Raw genomic sequence first — 22998 nt, forward strand, 5'->3', positions numbered from 1 at the left:
GAATTAATCTTGAAAATAACAGGGAAGGAGTTCCCACTGCCGCTCAGTGGTTAATGAACCAGACTAGCATCCATGAGGATGCAGGTTTGATCCCTGGCCTCATTCAGTGGGTTAAGGATCCAGTGTTGGCATGAGCTCTAGTATAGGTCAAAGATATAGTTTGGCCTGTGGCTCTGGCATAGGCCAGTGGCTACAGCTCCAATTCAGCCCCTAGCCTGGGAACCTCCAAATGCCGTGGGGGTGGCCCTAGAGACAAAAAGAAAACCAAAAAAAAAAAAAGAAAGAAAAGAAAAAAGGAAGAAAATAACAGGGAAAACTCCTTAAAAAAAAAAGAATGCATTGAGTTCCTGGTGATGCCAGAAAGATGTTACCAAAATCTGGGTTCTTGTTCATGTAGCTCAAGAATGAGCTTCTGGAACACACAGGCAGCCAGCAAGCAAAATCTTTATTACAGGAAAACAAATAGCTCTTAGGACAGCTGGGCGGTGGGGGAGAGCCCCCCCATTGTCTTAAAGAGGTTTTTATCCCTTAAAGATGGGGGTACCAATGTGAGCTCCAGAAATATTTGGATTTCTCCCATTGGCCTTGCCCAATTACCTATATCAGTCCTTGTCCAATAGCAGTCTTAGGGGTGGAAATGTCCCCAAGTCTTATGGTTTCTTTGCCCTTTTCTTCTTGTAAACTGAGAATGGAGGTAGACACACTCCCTATAGTAAACAAGACCTATGAGGATGTTACTTTCTGGAGCACTTAAGCCAGAAATATTAATCAATAGCCATATCAAAGAATGCATTGAAACCCATGCTCCTACACTGAGTGCCTGAGTTATTTTTCTGCCTTCCTGTGAGTTCCCCTGTAGCTCAGTAGGTTAAGGATGCTGGACTTTTCACTGCTGTGGATCGGGTTACAGCTGTGGTTTGGGTTTGGTCCCTGGCCCAGGAACTTTACTATGCCAAAGGCATGGCACCCCTGCCCCAAGAATGCAGTGAGCTCTGCTGTTTCTTCCTCTAACTATGATACCAGTCCAACTGGATCACAGCCCCACCCGTATGACCTCGTTTAACCTGAATTAGCTCCCTAAAGGCCCCATTTCCACATGTGGTCACATTGGAGGCTAGAGCTTTAAGGTATGAATAGGGAGGAGAGGCAGGGGGAGACTTACACACAATTCAATCCATAACAGGCTACCATCCCCATGTTTTCATAAGACTTGAAAATAATTTATAACATAAAAAAAGACCCAGAGGAAGGTTTCTTGTGGCACAGTGGGTTAAGGATTCATTGTCAGTGCACCAGCTTGGATGACTAGCCCCAGAACTTTCATATGCCAGCCAAAAAAAAAAAAAACAAAAATACTGAGAAACACACTCTACATTTATATACAGAGTTAAGAGTAACAAGTTAATCTAAGGGAAAAGAGTGAAATAAACCAAACAATGAATAAAAGTATAGTGATTAGACATGTCATGAGTTGGTAAAGAATTTTAAAAAATAAATAAATAAACAATAAGCCTCTGGTAACACAGCCCATTTAAAGAAAAAAAACCAAAAATGATATATTGGGAACAGAGTCTATTACTAGATCCTACAGACATTAAAATGATTATTTTGAGTAAATGTTTCAATAAATTTGTTTTTCTTTTTTTGCTTCTTAGGGCCACACCTGCAGCATATGGAGGTTCCCAGGCTAGGAGTCTAATCGGAACTACAGCTGCCGGTCTACACCACAGCCCCAGCAACGCTACATCCGAGCCACATCTACAACCTACACCACAGCTCACAGCAATGTGGGATCCTTAACCCACTGAGCAAGGCCAGGGATGGAACCCACAGCTTCATGGTTCCTAGTTGGACTGGTTTCTACTGCACCACGAGGGGAATTCCTGTTTCAATAAATTTCAATTTTAGGTGGCACAGAAAGATTTCTGGAAAAAAAAAATACCCTAATCAGAGCTGTCATAATAAAAATACTTTATTTTTTTAAAGAAATTACATTTGGGAGTTCCCGTGGTGGCACATTGGAATGAATGCAGCCCTTAAAAACAAAAAGCAGAAAAAAAATTACATTTGTAATTAAGTATCTTTTCACAAAGAAATGTACCACGAGACCTATGTGGCTTTACTGGACTATTCTACCATTTATGGAAGAAATAATACAGTAAGTGTCTTTAGGTTAAAAGACAGGATAGTACACAGCTTATTTACTGAGGCTACCAGACCAAAGCTGAAAAGGACAATGAAGTCAATCTCTCTCAGAAACAAACCTGAAAAGTCCTACACAAAATGTTAGCAAACCAAATGGGGTAATACATGAAAAGGATAACATCATGCTCAAATTGAGTTTCTTTCAGGAATACAGAGTTTGTCATTTGAAAATGAATGAAAGTAATTATAATTATTTTAAAAAGCATATAGAGTTCCCACTGTGGCACAGTGGGTTGAGGATTCAGCGTTACCACAGCTGTGGCACAGTAGGTTACAGTTAGGTTAACAGTCAATCCTTGGCCTGTGAATGTCCATGTGCCACAGGTATGGCCAAAAAAAGAAGGAAAAAATCCTATGATCATTTCAATACATTTAAGAACTTTTGATAAAATTCAATCAAAAAGGACTATTATACCAAACCAAGAATAGAAATTTCCTTAATTTTGATAAATGGTCAAATTAATAAATTTAGAACAGCATTATTTTTTTTTCCTTTCTTCTTTTTAGGGCCACACCCAGCCTACGCATAGCCACAACAATATGGGTGGGATCCAAACTCCATCTGCAACCTTTGCTGCAGTTTGTGGCAACACTGGATCCTTAACACACTAAGCAAGGCCAGGGACTGAAACTGCATAACTCATGGATACTAGCCAGATTCCTAACCCACTGAGCCACAACTGGAACTACCTAGAATGGCTTTATTAATAACAATGAATAGTTTAGACAAAAATGCCACCATCACCCCTTGTCTATTCATTGTTGCACTGGAAATCCTAGAAAGAATTAGGAAAGAAAATATAAAAACTATTGCTAGAGGATATGTAGAAAATGCAAAAAAAATCTGTAGATCTATAAATTATGGGTCATAGTGTACTCAAACTAACACTGAAGAAGGTGTGTGTTGTGATTTCTTGATGTGATTCTTGTGCTTTATATACGTTTGACTTAGGTATTTGCTTATAAAAACAAAAAGAGGAGTTCTCTTGTGGGGCAGTGGGTGAAGGACCCAACATTGCCACTGTAGCAACTCAGGTCACTGCTGTGACACGGGTTCAATCCCTGGCCTGGGAACTTCCACAGGCCGCAGGTAAAGCCAAAAAAACCCCAAAAACAAAAAGTGGGAGCCTTTTGAGGCCTGTTGTCAAGCATGGAATAAAGCCTTGACTGGAGAGTGACTCCATGCCTTAGAAGGTTTCATTTTATTTTATTTTTATTTATTTATTTATTTATTTTGTCTTTTTTTGTCTTTGTTGTTGTTGTTGTTGCTATTTCTTGGGCTGCTCCCGCGGCATATGGAGGTTCCCAGGCTAGGGGTTGAATCGGAGCTGTAGCCACTGGCCTACGCCAGAGCCACAGCAACGTGGGATCCGAGCCGCGTCTGCAACCTACACCACAGCTCACAGCAACGCCTGATCATTAACCCACTGAGCAAGGGCAGGGACCGAACCCGCAACCTCATGGTTCCTAGTCGGATTCGTTAACCACTGCGCCACGACAGGAACTCCAGAAGGTTTCATTTTAATCACTGCTGCACCTGAACCAAGATCTCTGCATGCTGGTAGAAAGAGGCCCTCATTTTAGGGATATCCTGCCAGGTGACCTAAGGTGACAAGGCTGGCATTAGAAACTCTCTCCCTGGAGTTCCCGTTGTGGCTCAGTGGTTAACAACCTGACTGGCATCCATGAGGATGCAGGTTCGATCCCTGCCTTGCTCAGTGGGTTAAAGATCTGGCTTGCCATAAGCTGTGATGTAGGTTGCAGACACAGATCGGATCCAGCATTGCTATGGCTCTGGCGTAGGCCAGTGGCTACAGCTCCAATTGGACCCCTAGCCCTAAAATGAGAGAGAAAGACAAAAAAAAAAAAAAAAAAGGAACTCTCCTCTTCCCAAACTGAACATCTGGTCTTGGGACTCTCCTCTTCCCAAACTGAACATTTGGTCTTGGAGGCTGTAAATACAGGTATGCTGGACTGTCACTTGGATAGAAGTCTTGCTGTAACTTCATCTCTTTGTAAAAGGACAGTCTTCACCTCACTGCTTGCAATTCTGCAGTAATTTGGACCTGGCTGCGTGCCTCCTCCAGGAGACTGGTCTTCTGGGCCAAATGGACTTTTCCACTGTGAACGCATGGACTTGGTTCGTTACAAGCACTTTGTGCTCAAGTGGTTTAACTTTCATTCTGCATTTTCACAGACGTCTTTGCTTTCTATTTCTCTACTGTTTCTTTTTCCTTTCGTGCAAAGTCGTCGAAACCAATGGTGAATGCTTTATTCTAACCTGTCATTTGAGCGAGGTGATAAAGAAACTGTCTACGCTTTGAGCACTTAATTTGTCAGGAAGCCAGATGAACCTTATCTAGCAAGACAGCATCAACATTTTGGTTTAAAAACAGGTCCCAAGTTCCCACTGTGGGGCAGTGGAAACGAATCTGACTAGGAACCATGAGGCTACAGGTTCTATCCCTGGCTTCAGATCAGTGAGTTAAGGATCCAGCACTGCCATGAGCTGTGGTGTAGGTTGAAAACAGGGCTGGATCCTGCATTGATGTGGCTGAGATGTAGGCTGGCAGCTGTAGCTCCAACAGGACTCCATATGCCTCAGTATATTCATTCCTTACATGCCTTCTCCTTAAGAAGACAACTTATCAGGTAGAAGTGTAATACAAATATAAAAGGAAGGGCTACAATAGTTAATAATTTCCCATTAATCTCCTTAGTTGTTTTGTTTTGTTTTTTTGCTTTTTAGGGCTGCAGGCACAGCAAATGGGAAGTTCCCAGGCTAGGGGTTTAATTGGAGGTTCAGGTGCCAGCCTATGCCACAGCCACTTGGGATCTGGGCAGCATCTGCGACCTATACCATAGCTCATGGCAATGCCGGATCCTTAACCTACTGAGCGAGGGCAAGGATCGAACCTGCGTCATGTTCTCATGGATACTAGTTGGGTTCGTAACCCTATGAGCCACAATGGAAACGCCTTCCCCCTAATCCTTATGTGAGCTTGGATTGTGGGAAGCTGTTACAGACTGAATTGTGTCTCCCCCAAAACACAATTAGGAAATTGGAAAATTCCAATGACTATATTTGGAGACAGGGCCTTTAATTAAGGAGGCAATTTAGGTTGCATAGGTCATGGGGGGGGGGGGGAAATGCCTCAATCCAATAGGATTAATATCCTTCTAAGAGATACCAGTTGTATGCTCATACCAGAAAGACCCCATGAGGTGACAAAGAGAAAATAGCTAGCTGTCTGCAAGCCAAGGACAGAGACCTCAAGAGAAACCGAACACCTTGATCGTAGACTTCCAGACCCTCAAACTCTAAGAAACTAGTCATTTAAGCTACCAAAGCTGTGGTTATTTTGTTAGGGAACCTCTGGGGACTAATACAGAGGCTACTGGTAGGAAGAAGAATGCACTTCATGAGTAACTGGGGTTTTCCATGCATCCTCCTCCTTTGTTGGCACAGAAAACTGAAGCCTAGAAAATCAACCTTGAACTACCTAAATTAAAAGGAAGAAGTTAAAAGTTTTCTGACATTTTTCCTATCTGCAATCTCAACCTTTGGATATAATATATTCCTAGACCCAATGAACTGGCAATTCACTGTACTGGTGATTACCACAGACAGGATTTCCATGGTCTATTATTTCCATGGTCTCTTTTGCCTCCAAATCCCCACCGCATCCTCTTACCACCCCTCACCTGTGACAGCCATGGCACTTACCGGGCAAACTCCAATTAGGCTCAACTTAAAAATCCCCTTATCTGCACAGGAGTAGCCAAAGTTTTCTGAGGAAAACAAATCACACATGTCAACAAGCTGAGTCTACTTCATGGACACAAACGTCAAACTCAACAGTGTCCAAAAATCATACTTTATTTTGTTAAAACTGTTATTTTATTAAAGTCGGTCATTTCACTTTTCCATTCTCTAAAACCTCTTCTCTGCAACCCAGACTCACACTCCACCTACTCAGCTTTTATTTCCGAGGGAAAAAGAATAGCACTGCCATCCTACTCTCACCAAATCTTTAAAACACATCCTTGTAAATGCAATCTGCATATGCAGAATCAAATCTCTATATTTAAAATCTTACTCCCCTTCCCTTTATTCCAGTATCAACCTTTTCCTACTGGATTAAGTCAATCACACACAAGCAGAGGAACACATATTCCAGGACTGCTGTTATGCAAAAAATGCAACATATAACTTATATTCGTCAACTCTCCACCAACCAGTGAGTCTCTTAACTTGGTTAAAAATCATAAACATAACAAGTCAGATTTTAAAAATGCTTAACATCTTTAAAGATAGAAATAAAAATAATTTTTTTAGAGTTCCTGTCATGGCTCAGTGGAAACGAATCTCACTGGTATCCATGAGGATGCAGGTTCAATCCCTGCCCTTGCTCAGTGGGTTAAGGATCCGACATTGCCTTGAGCTGTGGGAAACTTCACAGATGCAGCTCGGATATGGTGTTGCTGTGGCTGTGGTGTAGGCCGGCAGCTGCAGCTCCAATTTGACCCCTCGCCTGGGAACTTCCACATGCCACGAATGCGGCTCTAAGAAGCAAAAACAAAGTAAAATTAAATTAAAATTAAATTAAATTAATGTGGAATTCCTTCTGTGGCATGGTTAAAAATCTTGACTGCAGTGGCTCGGGTTGCTGCAGAGGTGAGGTTTAAGGATCCTGAGATGCTGCAGCTGGGATTCAATCCCTGGCCCAGGAACTTCCATATGCTGTGAATGTGACCACTAAAAGAAAAAAAAAAGTAATGTGTGCCTCCATAAAATGACTAAAAAAATACAGTGAAAAAATTATTAAAGAAGCTAAAATGCTACATTAGAAAACATTCATTTAATGCAAAAGAAAATGGTGACTGTAAAAGATATGACACACAGAAAATTTAAAAAGCACAAACAGGAGTTCCCGTTGTGGTGCAGTGGTTAGCAAATCCAACTAAGAAGCATGAGGTTGCGGGTTAGATCTCTGGCCTCGCTCAGTAGGTTAAGGATCCCGCATAGCTGTGAGCTGTGGTGTAGGTTGCAGATGTGGCTGGGATCCTGCATTGCTGTGGCTGCAGTGTAGGCAGCTGTGGCTCAGATTCGATCCCTAGCCTGGAAACCGCCATATGCCTCAGGAGTGCCCCTCCACCAAAAGGTACAAACAGAAAATATGAATCCAACTATATCAATAACAACATTAAAAGTGAGAGGATTAGGAGTTCTCTTGCGGTGCAGCAGGTTAAGGATCTGGCATTATTACTGCTGTGGCTGGGGCTGCTGCTGTGTTGAGGGTTCAACACCTATCCCAGGAACTTCCATGTGTTGTGGGTGCAGCCAAAAAAAACAAAAGTGAATGGATTAAACAATCCAAATGAGTAACCCTCCTTTCACTGTCCTTGCCCCAAATTCCCACCATAGACCCTTGCCAAGGTTTTCCACCATGACTCTGTAAGACTAACTTCCCTTCACAGTCGGGGCTGATGCTATCTTGAGCTCAGCTCACCTCTCACAGATGCTTCAGTTAATTTCTTGCTGCACCAATTTTGGCCTCATGCGTTCCTCCTTCAACAAACCTAACACTATTATGGTTTGCCATAGCCAGGGGTACATTGGGTCAGATGAAATAGTAAGAAAGAGACATACAAGGAAAAATTAGGCCACATTAAGAATTATTTTATATGCAAGGGTAACCATTAATTTAATCAAAGAAAACGGTATATTTTTTTCATTTTTGGCCACACATGCAGAAGTTCCCAGGCCAGGGATCAAACCCATGCCATAGCTATAACCAGAGCTAGAGTAGTGATGCCAGATTCTTAAAACTGCTGAGCCATGAAGGAACTCTTCTAACATTACTATAGCGAAAGATAATGCTCTTAAAAGCCAAGATGACAGAGGATTTTAAAAATACAGTCTCAGGGCGACCCAAAAGGTATGTATCTAGACAACTGTCTAGCAGGCTTTGATCAATGTCAAATGAATAAAAGTTGGAGCTCCCACTGTGGTAGAGTGGGTTAAGGATGTGGCACTGCTGCAGTTTAGATTTGTTTTTTGCTGTTGTTTTGTCTTTTTAGGGCCACACCCAGAGCATATAGGAGTCAAATTGGAGCTGTAGCCACCAGCCCACGCCACAGCCACAGCAATGAGGGATCCAAGCGGCCATCTGCAATCTATACCACAGCTCATGGCAATGCCAGATCCTTAACCCAATGAGCAAGGCCAGGGATCAAACCTGCTTCCTCATGGATACTAGTCGGGTTCATTAACCACTGAGCCTGCAGCTTAGATTTGATCCCAGACCTGGGAAATTCAATATACTGCGGGTACAGCCAACAAAATTAAATTATTAAAAAGGTATACATAATTGTTGAGCACTAAGTTAAAGAGAAGCCCTATTTAAACTTGTAGATGGGAAAGTCTCCACCCTTCCCTTCACATTTGTATCAACCATAAACATCACATCATTTCTGTAAGCATTTCTTTAAAAACTCTCTCATACCTGAAAAAGTCTGTTCCAATTTGTGGTAGCTAAGAAGTGGATTTATTTAGATAGACACACACCCCATAGACTAGAATGTGAGCTGTCTCAGAAGGTGAAAGGCCTCTTCTGGTACCTTATCCCTTACGGCATTAGTTACACATCTAAATGTGTTTTTAAAACCACTTATGTGGTTAAACTGAGGAAAGCTAGTATTTTTCATTGGAAAGTGATTTGCAATGGGAAAAGCTATGGATACTTATTTAAACTCCTGAGAAATTCCAAACGTATCAAGATTTACTCAACCAAGTTAGCTTTGGCTTTTGGTGTCTTTAGTCATAGAAGAAATTAAGATTATGAGTCCTTGAATAGGCTTTCAAGAATTAGATTACTCTGGGGTTCCTGTCATGCATCCATGAGTTCACAGGTTTGATCCCTGGCCTTGCTCAGTGGCTTAAGGATCTAGCATTGCTGTAACTGCAGCATGGGCTAACAGCTACAATTCCATTTGACTCCTAGTCTGGGAACCTCTATATGCAGTGGGTATAGCCCTAGAAAGACCAAAAAAAAAAAAAAAAAAGATTATTCTAGGAGTTTCCTTGTGGTTCTGTGGGTTAAGGATCCAGCACTGTCACTGCTGTGGCTCTGGTTACAGCTGTCCCATGGATTAGACCCCTGGCCTGGAAACTTCTGCATGCTAAGGGCACAACCAAAAGACAATAGATTATTCCAAACTATGTTTCTACTACAACTCTATAATTAAGAACAGCTAACACTTGAAAACTTACTGTGCAGAAAAGAACTGTGCAGAGGAGTTCCCACTGTGGTACAGTGGGTTAAGAATGTGACTACAGGTTCAGGTTAAGAATCTGCTACAGAAGTGAGGGTTTGGTCCCTGGTGTAGCATCACAGCTAGGATTCAATTACTGGCCTGGGAGTCTTCCACATGATGTGGGTGTGGCCCATTTAAAAAAAAAAAAAAAAAACTGTGCTGAATGCTCTGATACACTATGACATTTAAGGGTCACAACAAATGCTGGAAGCCAAGCAGTCCTAAGCATGCGCAATGTGGCTTGAAGGGCTTAAAGTCCCACTGTCCTAATCTAAGGTCTGCTCCTTATACTGCTGCAGACACCCGACCGAATGAATTATTACTGAAACGGAAAAATCAACATCAGGGATAGTGTTCCTAGTCCCCCAGGGCAATCCTGAGGTGGATAGAAAATAGGCTGCTGAGAACTAGTCACTTCATAGCCTGCAGCTATATCCCAAGGGAAGGGAGGCTGACTAGGCAGAGGAGAAACTACTTTGCTGCTTTTCTCAGGAAGCTGCTTATCAACTTTTGCAGGACCTGTGCCAAAGCAAGGGTCAGAGGAAGATTAGCTTTGCCTGTGAAGCCCTCTAAAAAGCTCATGGGGCACCACGGTGGTGAAGCTGTTCACCAACATCTTTACCCTCCCACCCTTCAGGTTATCTGGCTCCAGAAGCACAGGTCAACTCAATCAGAAACCCTGCTTAATTACACTTCCTCTTAGGTAACACTGGGTACGTGGTACTAGACAGCAGCTCTTGGCAGGATGATCAGGCCACAGCCAGATGTTCCAGATGCCGTCAACTTTCTCTTCCCTGGGAGAAAGGAGAAGTGCAAATAAATTGCACTACTTTTCCTGACTAATTAATCGAGGTCTAGCTTGGGCTGCTGGCTATCACATATCACGATGGGCAGCAAGAAGTTCAGGGCAATATGACTATATCACTGGGGCTAGAAGGTTCATACTATGTTTGTTGTCTTTATAGCAGAGGTCAGACAAGTTTCAGACTATCTTTTATAGTTGTAAATGGGAATTAAAGATCAGAGAACACACAGGAAGAAGTCAGTTGTCCTTTCTTGGAGTTCTGCCTGGCAACCCATTTTTAGAGCCCTCCAGGTACCCACCTCGAGGAAACATGTTCCAAAGATCCGGAAATCTGACGACTGCCTCAAGTACACAGGACTCATGTTTGCTAGGCAGGAACAAGTTGCTATATTCTGTTAGCCTACAAACTGTATCAGAAGACAACTACCACTTATTACAACATGAATGAGCCAATTCTGTGACTCCTGAGGTAGACAAACTCAAGTAGAATTGAACTGTTCTCGGGAAGCATGCTGAAATGCCTCTGAAGAGAAATGTGATCAAATCTCTTCCTTGCTGTTAGCGACTCCTGTCATCAGAGGCATGTTATAACCAGTCTGCTCTGGTCATCCCAGGTTCTGTTGACAGGACCCCAAGAACCTCAACAGGCATTTTGTTGTCATGGGGTTAAGATTCACAGTTCATAAACTAAGGGTTGAGATTAATGATGGAGTGAGATCTCAAGGACCAGAAGAGAGAGAAATACAGGACAGAATCTAACAAGGTCAGGTAAAGGAAGAGAGAGAGCCAGCAAACACTTAAAATTCAGAGCCAGCTCCAGTCTAGAAAATACATATAAGCATTCCACTTCCCCTTAATCAGGAATCCATGAAAAATCATGACCAACAGGATGAGGTTATTCAGGCCTTTGCCCAAGGACACAGCTCCAAGGACATCCACTCCCAAAGTTAGCAGGTGCTCCGTGTGTAAGTGTCCTTAGATTAAGATCTTCCAGGAGTTCCCATTGTGGCTGAGGGGTTAAAAACTCAACTAGTATCCATGAGGACACTGGTTCAGTCCCTGGCCTCACTCAGCGGGTTAAGGATCTGGCATTGCCATGAACTGTGGCATAGGTCGCAGACAAAGCTCAGATCTCATGTTGCTGTGGTTGTGGCATAGGCCAGCAGCTGTAGCTCTGATTTGACCCCTAGCCCGGAAATGTCTGTGCCACAGGTGCGCCCCACCCCCAAGAAACAAAAAGATGTTCCATTGGGCAGTGGATATACTGAAGATGGTGGCAACAGTCTAGGGTAAATTAGATTAACTGTTCCTGTGCACCCCCAGCCCCCATGATCAGCACTGTCTTCCTTCCCCAGCAGCAAAGAGGAGCTGTTCAGGTTTTGCTGGATGAAAAGGAATGGCAATTGCTCGGTTGTAAAATGGACAATCCCATGCTCTAAGCCACCCCAGCCACAACACTTTGTCCAAAGACCATGATCACACAGAGGGCAACTCTAAAAGCTGATGGAAGATGCGGCAGTGATCTTTAGAGACATAATGAAGCAGTGACCTACCAGACATCAATTTCTGTCATCCAATAAATAGCCTTTGTCTACTTCAACTACTATGCAGCAAGAAACTGAATGCAGAAGCAGATAAAGAGAATCCAACTCTTTTTTAATTAAGCCAGACACCAAAGAGATTTGCAAAAATACAAAGCAATGCCACTCTTTTCACTACTGTTTTTCTGCTGTTTTGGAAAACATTTGCATTAACATGTAAGGATTTATTCTTTTAAATAAAATAATTTAGAAATATTTCTGTTTTAGTTTCTAACAGCAAATATTGCTGTAACCTATGTAAACAAATGTTTGGGGTCTTGAATTTCTACTGTACATAATTGCTTCCTGAAACCATGTGTTCCTGCAGTCTCTAGATGTACAGAAAGCATGTCCATGCAGCTCTCATGAAGGGACAATCTGGAAGCTCGCATTTGACCTCTATGGACCTTGCCTATGCACATTCCCCCCACCCCCCCCAGCTCCCAAGGCCTGTGGAAGCTCCTGGGCCAGGGATTGAACCTGTGCCACAGAAGGGACTCAAGCTGCTGCAGTGACAATGCCAGATCCTTATCCCACTGCTTCACAAGGGAACTCTTGTCTATGCATATCTTTTTTCCATTGATCCTATTTGTATCCTTTGCTGTCATAAACTTTAGACAGAATACAAAAATAGAGAAAAGGAACAAATCCACAAGTCTTTGAAAAGATCAACAAAAAAATGATAACACTTTTGCTAGACTGACCAAGACAAGACTCAAATTATTAAAATCAGGGATAAGGACTTTAGTACCCAACCTTACGTTAAAAAAACTGAGTTCCCACTGTGGCTCAGCACGAGGCTGATGAGTTTGTTCCCTGGCTTTGCTCAGTGGGTTAAGGATCTGGCGTTGCTGGGAGCTGTGGTGTAGGTCACAGACAGCGCAGACCTGGCATTGCTGTGGCTATGTAGTAGGCCGGAAGCTGTAGCTCTAACTTGACCCCTAATCTGGGAACTTCCATTCAGTGCAGATGTGGCCCTCAAAAGAAAAAAAAAAAAGATACTGGAGTTCCCACTGTAGTGCAGTGGGTTAAGTATCTGACTGCAGTGACACAGGTGGCTGTGGAAGCAAGGGTTTGTTCCCTGCCCAGTGCAGTGGGTTAAAGGATCTGGAGTTGCAGCAGTTGTGGCAGTAGGTCACAGCTGTGGTTCAGATTCTATCACTGGCCCAGAAACTTCCACATCTTGTGGGTTCAGGCATTTAAAAAAAAAAGTTACTCAAGTTCCTACTGAGACACCAAGGGATCAGCAGCATCCTGGCCCAGTGGTTAAGGATCCAGCATTGCCACAGTTGTAGCTTGGGTTGCCAAGTACAGCTGGGCTCATATCTGATCCATGGCTTGACAACTCCATATGCAGTGGGGCAACCAAAAACAAAAAATACTACGAGAGATATGATGAACAACTCTATGCTAATATATTCGATCATGTGGATGAAATGGACAACCCCCTGTGATACAGTAATTTATAGTAAGAAATGTTATTTGGTGTTCATCCCCACTTCTGGCACAGAGCTCCTAAAACCGCTGGATTTTCCTGAGTAGTGAGGAGTGATTTTCCCAAGTAGCGAGTGATAAAGGTGTCTTCTGTTATGTCAATGAGGTGACTTTCATTAAGTGAACGAGGTAATGGGGGCTGGATGCAGAGGAGAACCTACCAGAGGATTTTCAGTACCACTCCCACCCTTCCCTCCCCCACCAGGATTAGGAGAGGAGCTGGAGGATGCATCAATAGCCAATGGCAAAGGTTTCATCAATCGTAACTGTAAAAAGGTCTCCATAAAAACCCAAAAGGACAGGGTTGGTGAACACATGATCTGGGGAGACACACCTTCTGACATACCACCCCCTACACATCTCTTCCATCTGGCTGATGATTCCTATTGTATTTAAAAAAAAAAAAAAAAAAAAAAGAGGAGAGTTCCCATCATGGCTCAGTGGTTAACAAGCCCAACTAATATCCATGAGGTTGTGGGTTCGATCCCTGGCCTCGCTCAGTGGGTTGAGGATCTAACATTGCTATGAGCTGTGGTGTAGGTCGCAGACACGGCTTGGATCCTGAGTTGCTGTGGCTGTGGCGTAGGCCAGTGACTACAGCTCCAATTCGACCCCTAGCCTTGGAACCTCCATGTGCCGCAGGTGCGGCCCTAAAAAGACAAAAAAAAAAAAACCCCAAAGACCAACCAGGCCCTAGGTTGCAGCCACATGCCCCCAGGATAACAAACCAGGATTTAACTCTAGTTTCAACATCTCTCAGGAATTACATTTCTGGAATTTCCTGCTGTACACTAGTGAGGTAACCTTGCCTGAAACAATACTTCTTTTCTTTTGCCAGTAACCTCCTTGTCTCTATAAAAGCCTGCCATTTTGCACCTCTCCCCTGGAGCTCCTATTTACTAGAGGGGATGCTCCTCAACTCAGGAACTACTGAATAAAACCAGTTAGGTATTCAAATTTACTTGAATACTATGTAACAATAGCTTGTGCAATAAACAAGTACTCTAGTGAATAGTAAAATGTTTCTGAGTTCTGCAAGCAGCTCTGGCAAATTAACTGAACAGAGGAAAGGGTCTTGGAAAGCTCTCATCCATCAGCTGATCAAAAGTACAGGTAACATAAAAAACAAACAAAAAACCAAAAGTACAGGTATCAACCTTGACTTGAGATGGGTCTCTGAATTGCAAGGAGTGGGTGCTGGGAACCTCCAATCTGTACCCAGTCAGAAGCACTGATGACAATGTGGGCTTGTGTGTCTGGAGTAGGGGGTGAGGCAATTTATGGTACTGAGACCTCAATCTGAGGAATCCGATGCCATTTCCAGGTAGACAGTGTCGAACTGAGTTGAACTACAGGACACCCAACTCGTGTCCCCAGAGAATTGCTTGTTGGTGCTGTGGGGAGTAAACTTCCTCCCTCACATACAGTGGAAATGGAAGCAGAAACCAAAAGGACAAACTGACCAAAACTGACTCAAGAAGATAGAGGAAATCTGAGAAGACCTATAAAGAGACTGAATCAGTGATGAAAAAAGAACCCAAGAAGAAATGGTTATTAGATCCAGATGGCTTTCCAGTGATTCATACCAAGAATTTAAAGATTTAAAAACCCATTCCAAACACCCTTCTGAAACCTAAACAAAGGGAATACTTCCCAAATCAATTTTAAGGCAAGGTAACCTTAATAGCAAGAGCTGGAAAAAAAAAAAAAAATCACAATAAAACTACGGACCAATATAGAGGCAAAAATCCTCAACAAAATCCTAGCTAACCAAATACAACAGTATATAAAAATAATTATATGCCATGGCCAAGTACTAGGTGGGACTTATCCCAGAAACACAAGACTGATTTTTTTTTTAGGTCAAACCAATGTTATATAATACATCAATATAAAGACACAATCTCAAGCAGAGGTAACAAAAGCATTTACTACGACTGAAATCATGTGAATTCTAAAATCCAACACCCTTTCAAATAAAAACTCTAAAAGTAGAAACAGGAGAACTTCTGCAAGTTGACAAATGGTACCTACAAAAACTCTACAGCTTTAAAGACTGAATGTTTTCCCTTGACTAGATCAGGAACAAATCAAGAATTATCTGCTCTATTTATTCAACACTGAGAGGTTCTAGCCATGGAAACCGTCAAAAGAAGTAAAATGCATCCAGACTGGAAATTAAGAAGTAAAATTGGGAGTTCCCATCATGGTACAGGAGAAACAAATCCGACTAGGCACCATGAGGTTGAGGGTTTGATCCCTGGCCTTGCTCAGTGGGTTAAGGATGAGGTGTTGCTGTAAACTGCAGTTGTAGGTCACAGACGTGACTCAGATCTGGCGTTGCTGTGGCTGTGGTGTAGACCAGTGGCTACAGCTCCAATTAGACCCCTAGCCTGGGAACCTCCATATGCTGCAGATGCAGCCCTAAAAAAAACACAAAAGACAAAAAAAAAAAAAAAACTGGAAAACTGACTAGAGAACCTGACTAGTATCCATAAGGATGCGGTTTCAATCCCAGGCCTCGCTCTGTGAGGTTTAGGATTTGGGGTTGCCATGAGCTGAGGCTGCAGATAGCTCAGATCCAGATCTGCCATGGCTGTGGTGCAGGCTGACGGCTGCAGTTCCAATTCAGCCCCTAGCCTGAGAACTAAGACATGCAGTGGGCGTAGCCCTTTAACAACAACAAATCCCAGTTGCTAACAGACATGTACACAGGCCAATGAAATTCATTATAGACTTTTGGTAGAGCAACTGGACAAAAGGTATGTTCTGTGCAAGTTGAAGGTGACTGGCTATATACTTGAGAGATATTAGAGTCACCCAATGAAGGGAGGTGGCCTGAGAATGAAGCTGATGCTGAAGACGACAGCAGAACTCAAGGATAGTGTCTCAAGCCTTTAAAACTTTCTTTCAGAGTCAAATGCTGGATCCAGCCAAACCTGAAAGGTTAAGCTACATGAATTCAAGTTATGTGATCCAATAAATTCTCCCTGGGGCTTAAAAAACAATCATTTGCTTGTGATTTTTTATTTCTTAAAACCTAAGTGGGAGTTCCCGTCGTGGCTCAGTGGTTAACAAATCTGACTAGGAATCATGAGGTTGCGGGTTCGATCCCTGGCCTTGCTCAGTGGGTTAAGGATCCGGCATTGTCATGAGCTGTGGTGTAGGTTGCAGACTCGGCTTGGATCCCAAGTTGCTGTGGCTGTGGTGTAGGCCAGTGGCTACAGCTCCGATTCAACTCCTAGCCTGGGAACCTCCAATATGCCTTGGGACTGGCCCAAGAATTGGCAAAAAGACAAAAAATAAAATAAAATAAAACCTAAGTGGACAATTTCTTTTAACACTTTGCAATTTTAACCACAAATTAAAATTTTATTTACAAATGAAGTCTTGTAATTTAACACAAATCTCAAGAGAATCTTAGTGACTGTCATTAAATCTTTGCAATCATCATAGAAGTATAAACAAAAATCTCACTCCAGACATTTACCTCAGCAGGCCAGCCTCCAAAATTGTTTTTCCACTTACAAGCACACTTAGGATATCAAGGATAGACACTACATAGCTGCCTCCCAAGAGCATTTAGAACTCTTCAAAAGTCCAGAAGATTACTTCTTTTTTTTTCTTTTTTTTTTTTTGTCTTTTTGCCTTTTCTAGAGCTGCACCTGTGGCATATGGAGGTTCCCAGGCTAGGGGTCTAATCAGAGCTGTAGCCACCAGCCTACGCCAGAGCCATAGCAACTTGGGATCCGAGCCATGTCTGCGACCTACACCACAGCTCACAACGCTGGATCCTTAACCCACTGAGCAAGGCCAGGGATCGAACGCTCGACCACATGGTTCCTAGTTGGATTCGTTAACCACTGAGCTAGGACCGGAACTCCTCAGAAGATTACTTCTTTACGAGGCTTATTACAAAGTAAAATTTAACTTACATTTCTATATACTGGGTTGTTCACTGCCTCATTAGCTCAAGTTGAGTCCGATTCAGAGTACGCCAATGGTGGGAGCCAAGGGGTAAAGGGGAGGGTGGAGAAAGCCTGATTTAAATGGGGGGGGGGGGAATCTTGAAATTTATAAATACCTTTTCAAAACTTGAGTTGAGATCAATTCCCTAAAACTTAGGCTCCTATTGTGTCCAAGACATTACACTTACCATGTACCAGGAGCTCTTCCAAGTGTGTTACATCTATGAAACTCATTAATTTATCACAACAATCCTATGAGGTAGTGTTGGAGACCTCAACACTTTCTGCTGCTGAACTCTGCAGAAAGCAATCTTGGTGTGTGGCAAAGCCAGAAAAGCCATGTATGCAAATGTAACAAGAGTTCTCAAGTACAGTGTCTCCTTCAAAGACAAGATAAGATTAACTATGTGATTCTATAAACAGCTGCACTACCTCCTAAGGGTATGCACCAGTAACTTCCTTGCTAGTAGTTCAGTAAGTGATAGCTTTGTTTTGAGCTCTAGTCTCAGTCACCTTCCTTAATCCCACTAATCTCATCACCTTCCCTAATACAAGTCATGGGGGGTCTAAAGTCTAGCACCCTTGTTCTGCAGAACAGAGTGCCCCCTGGTACCCCACTTTCTAACTGTAAGACTCTTGTGTGTTTTGTCATAAAGTGCAGTCCCTCTTTGAGGATCTCCGCCTGGAGCACAAGGTAAGTGTTAGGTGGTAACTATAGATTGGAAAAGAACTAAAATGTTATTAGTTCTTTTGTTTGATGGCCTTGGAACAAAAATAACCTCATGGAGAAACCCTTCCACTGTGACAACTTCTATCTTCCCTGTTTTTCACTCCATCACAAACCTGTGCTAAAAATAGAAACTACCCCTTTTCCTATTCAACTAACTTCTCCCTAAGCAGCAGGGAGCCTGAGTTCTCCCTGCTCCTTTTTCCCACTCTGTTGGTAGATAAATCTACTTCAGATCTCATTGCTCCAGTCTCTGCCTCCTTCTTCCCCACCGTTCTAACAGTAGGTATTACTGCTGCCCCCATTTCACAGATGAGAAAATTGAGGAAGAACGTAAAATAATTTCCTCAAGATTGCATAGATGGTAGAGGCAAGACCTGAAATTTAGCAGTTTGATTGCAGGAAGCAGGGTGTTAATCATTACAGAAGGTTTCCTAACACTACTTGTAGTTTATAGGATGGAAACCCTGGAAATGATCATTCTGGCCTTATGTAATATCTACCTGGAATTTTTTTTTTTTTTTTTTGGTCTCTTTAGGGCCCACCCACGGCATATGGAGGTTCCCAGGCTAGGGGTCTAATTGGAGCTGCAGCTGCCAGCCTACACCAACCAGAGCAACACAAGATCTGAGCCCCTGCGTCTGAGACCTACACCACAGCTCAAGGCAATGCTGGATCTTTAACCCACTGAGTGAGGCCAGGGATTGAATCTGAAACCTCCCAGTTCCTAGTCAGATTGTTTCCGCTGCACCACAACGGGAACGGTTATTTTATGTAATGGTTCTCTTCTCCCAGAGATGTGCTCTGTGCTGCCTTCCCCCAACCCAATGTGCCACAAACAATTTAAAAAATAAAATAAGCAGCAGACCACATAGAAAACAATCTTAAGCAAACCTCTTCCTCAGTAACTTAGATCAACCACCTCACCATCATCTCCCATTCCTTATCTTGTAAAGATCAACAATTCCCAACAATTCCCCCCTGCTACGCCAACCACATTACTTCTCAAGCTTTGTGAAACTCATTGTATCCTATAATTGAACATTTAACCAATGCTGATCCAATTTAATTAACAATTTTGTTTCATTACAGATACATTAGAATAAACTTCTCAGAGATGGCACACTTACCTTTAAATAGTTACTCCTTCATTATTCTGTATATTCCCATTTCCCTCCAAACATGTCAGTACATGCATACAGTCAGTACCTGCATACAGTGTTTACTTCTTTGGTCCTAGGGACAGCAATAAACATTTTATAACTGCAGTTTAATATAAAACTTACACTTTATTTATATAAAACTCACTTAAACTTACAATAAAAAATACACGCTAAAAGTTTTAGCGTGTATTTTTATTAGCGATGTGTTCCTTAAAGCTGTACCAAAAGCACACTAAGTTTACTGATTTCTTACTAAAAGGGTAAAGTAACAAAGAAACCAGGTCTGCCCTAAAATACCTTCACTTTTTAAGTGAGAATTTATATGCGCTCCTCCTGGACCATTATTATCCTATTATTTATTCTAAAACACTTTTCTTCATTGGATTAGTAAATGAGAATCCGGCCGCACTGGGAAAAAAACCCAAAAAGAAAAAGTAACTCATGTATGTTCACATCCAATAAAACTTCGATTTACAGTGAACAGGTGAATCAGGGAAAATCCGCAAACAAGCCCTGCGACCCGCCTATTAAAATGCACGCAGGCTCATTCACATCACCTGCAATTTTCTTTATTTCGAAAGTAGGCACTTAGAGTATTACAAATAAATTGTTTTCACTGAAACGATTCCCTGAAAGCCTGCTGCTGAACTCGGGTCCCTAAGGACATCTGCTTCGGCAATTCCAGTCCCTGGAGAACATTTAAAATCCGTGCGCATTTAGGCATTTAAAAATGCCTCGAGGAACTAACTTCCTCAGGAGCAGAAAGCATCCCCGGCATAATCGCGTTCGCGGGCCACTTGGAGACGTAACCTGAGCAATTCAGTTTCAGGAGGTTCAGGATAATGGGGGGCGGGGAGTAAAGGATCATTCGAGAAACACATACAAAACAAAAAATTTCTTTCCACGCCGGCGACAGGAAACAATTAAAAACATCAGCTACTCTCACATCCACCAGCCTAACCAATCGTCTTGGAGTTTAAGAAAATGCGTCTTCGCGGTCGCCAACCGGTACCTCAACCATGAGGAGTAAAGCGATCCACAGAAAACACCCGGCGAGGCGCCGCCCTCCCGGTCGCGCTCGGCGTCCTCGACTGCTCCGAGGCCGTCCGCGCCGCGGGAGAGCAGCGGGCCGCGGCCGGCGGGCCAGCCGAGCTCTGGGCGGTGGCCAGAGGGGCGCGCGAGCCGCGGGCCCGAGGCCCAAGTCTCCCCCGCCACCACCAGCCCCGACTGCTACCCAGTCCCCACCGCAGAACAAAAGCGCTCCCCGCCGCGCGCCCAGCCCCCGCCCGTGGGCACTTGGGCCCCCGGAGCCCCGCGCCCGGCCGAGGACCAGAGAATAGGAACGAGTGGCGGCCGGGAACCAGGTCTCTCACTTACCGATGGGCGTATAAGCCAGCCAGAGCGAGCTGGGAGGACGCGTCTGCGGAGCGGCCCTGGAGTTTAAGTCAACTCGGGTCCGCCTCCAGGGGCGTGTCGAGCTAGAGGCCGGGCTCCCGAAACGGCTGGACTCCGCCCTGTGCGCAAAGGCAGCTGAGAGACCTGGTCCCCCGCGCAACGCTGTGGTCCTAGTGCCACTCAGATGAAGTAGAGTCCGGGCCATCCCGGCTCACGAGTCATCTCCCGAGCTTGCAGAACATGTTCACGTTATCTGATGAAGAAAACTTCTCCAGCAGTGGCCCTCCGCCTTTAGCTTGCATTAGAATCTCGCGAAGGACTTGTTAAAACGGTACTGAAGAACATCACCAGCAAAATTGCCAATTCAGTAATTCTAACTCCGCGCTGAAAATGTATGTTTCTAACAAGGGAGATCATCCATTAATGCAAAGGACCCTTCTGAAAAAAAGGAAATAGGCTCTTTTTCTAGGAGGATTTTGATAGGAGAAAGTTGTGAAAATGAAGGGAAACCTCACCAAAATGAAGTTGGGAGGCCAGAAGAGGGAGCTCTCATGCAGTAAGTATCTATCCATGTTAATTATAGGAAAAATTGTCAATTATAAGTCCAAACAGGAAAAGATGTACTCTTGGATCTCATTCAAGAAATAGAGCACTGGAGTTCCCGTCGTGGCTCAGTGGTTAAGGAATCCTCTAGGAACCATAAGGTTGGGTTCAATCCCTGGCCTTGCTCAGTGGGTTAAGGATCACGCGTTGCTGTGAGCTGTGGTGTAGGCTGCAGACACGGCTCTGATCCCGAGTTGAAGTGGCTCTGGCGTAGGCTGGCAGCTATAGCTCCAATTAGACCCGGAGCCTTGGAACCTCCATATGCCACAGGTGCGGCCCTAGAAAAGGCAAAAATACCAAAAAAAAAAGAGAAGAAGACGAAGAAGAAGAAATAGACTAGTGATACCAGAATCCAGGTTCTCATTCATGAAGTCAAAGAATGAACTTGGAGAACACACAGGCAAACAAAAGTCTTCATTGCAGGAAGGCAGACAGCTCCCAGCACAGACACTGGGAAGGGGAGGAAGAGTTACCATCCTGATTTTCTTTTGTTGTTGTTGTTGTTGATAAATTTACTTATTTATTTTAATGATTTTTTTCCATTATAGTTGGTTTACAAGTGTTCTGTCAATTTTCTACTGTACAGAAAGTGACCCAGTCAGACATATGTGTGTGTGTGTGTGTGTGTGTGTGTGTGTGTGTGTGTATACATTCTTTTTCTCACGTTATCCTCCATCATGCTCTATCACAACTGACTAGATGTAGTTTCCAGGGCTATACAGCAGGATCTCCTTGTTTATCCATTCCAAATGCAATAGTTAGCATCTATTAACACCAGATTCCCAGTCCATCCCACTCCCTCCCACTTGGCAACCATAAGTCTGTTCTCCAAGTCATGAGTTTCTTTTCTGTGGAAAGGTTCCTTTGTGCTGTATACTAGATTCCAGATGTAAGTGATATCAAATGGTTTTTGTCTTTCTCTTTCTGACTTTACTAAGTATGAGAGTCTCTAATTCCATCCACACTGCTGCAAATGGCATTATTTTGTTCTTTTTTACGGCTGAGTAGTATTCTATTATATATGTATATATCTCACATCATCTTAATCCGTTCATCTGTCAGTGAACATATAGGTTGTTTCCATGTCTTGGCTATTGTGAATAGGGCTGCAATGAACATACACGTGCACATGTCTTTTTCAAGGAAAGCTTTGCCCAAGAGTGGGATTGCTGGGTCATTATGGTAGTTCTATATTTACCATCCTCCAATTTTCTAAGGACGTTTTATCTCTTAAAAGTTGGGTACTTAAAAATGAATAAGAAGTAATTTCTTCCTGATTCCCAAGAATATCCCTAAAGGCAGCATAAATAAAGTTTCGAAAAAAAAAGAAAAAAGACAGGGGTACCAATGTGGGTCCCGGATATCAGTCCTTCTCCCTGTTGGCCTTGCCCAGCACCTGTATCAATCGGGCCTTGTCCAATAGGAGCTTAGGGTTAGGGTATGCTTGGTAAGTTTTATGGTCCTTTTGTTCTTTTCCCTAGACTTAGACTTGCTATTCTTTACATTCTTTTGCTAACAGCCAAAGGTATAGGTCAGAGGTTAATGTCCATCTTGAAGTAAAACAGATGTACTTTCAATAGTTAATCTTCCAATGAGCAAGGCCTGCTTGTCTAGATTTGTTTTTACAAACCTTAAACCATGGACATTAATCAGGGACTATATCAAAGCCCATGTTCCTACACTAAGTACCTGAATTCTTATTCTGCTTCACTACCACAGCAACTCAGCCAGTGAAAAA

General features: G+C 43.1%; 1 protein-coding gene across 6 annotated transcripts in view; it reads right to left on the bottom strand.

The window, feature by feature from the left end:
* Positions 1-20719, bottom strand: part of RESF1 (retroelement silencing factor 1) — a 35616-nt gene extending 14897 nt beyond the window's left edge. For 2 of the 6 annotated variants that reach the window (XR_007135855.1, XM_047787266.1), the window contains exons 1-3: positions 20640-20719; positions 19230-19335; positions 5933-5997 (exon numbers count right to left, since the gene is read on the bottom strand). The gene's annotated coding sequence lies outside the window, so the exon portion shown is untranslated. The remainder of the gene's footprint in view (positions 1-5932; positions 5998-19229; positions 19336-20639) is intronic. The other 4 variants (XM_047787265.1, XM_047787262.1, XM_047787263.1 and 1 more) reach the window with 3 other exon arrangements.
* Between the last annotated feature and the right edge of the window lie 2279 nt (positions 20720-22998).

This window comes from Phacochoerus africanus, chromosome 7 (assembly GCF_016906955.1).
Source record: "Phacochoerus africanus isolate WHEZ1 chromosome 7, ROS_Pafr_v1, whole genome shotgun sequence".
In the NCBI taxonomy this organism is placed as follows: domain Eukaryota; kingdom Metazoa; phylum Chordata; class Mammalia; order Artiodactyla; family Suidae; genus Phacochoerus; species Phacochoerus africanus.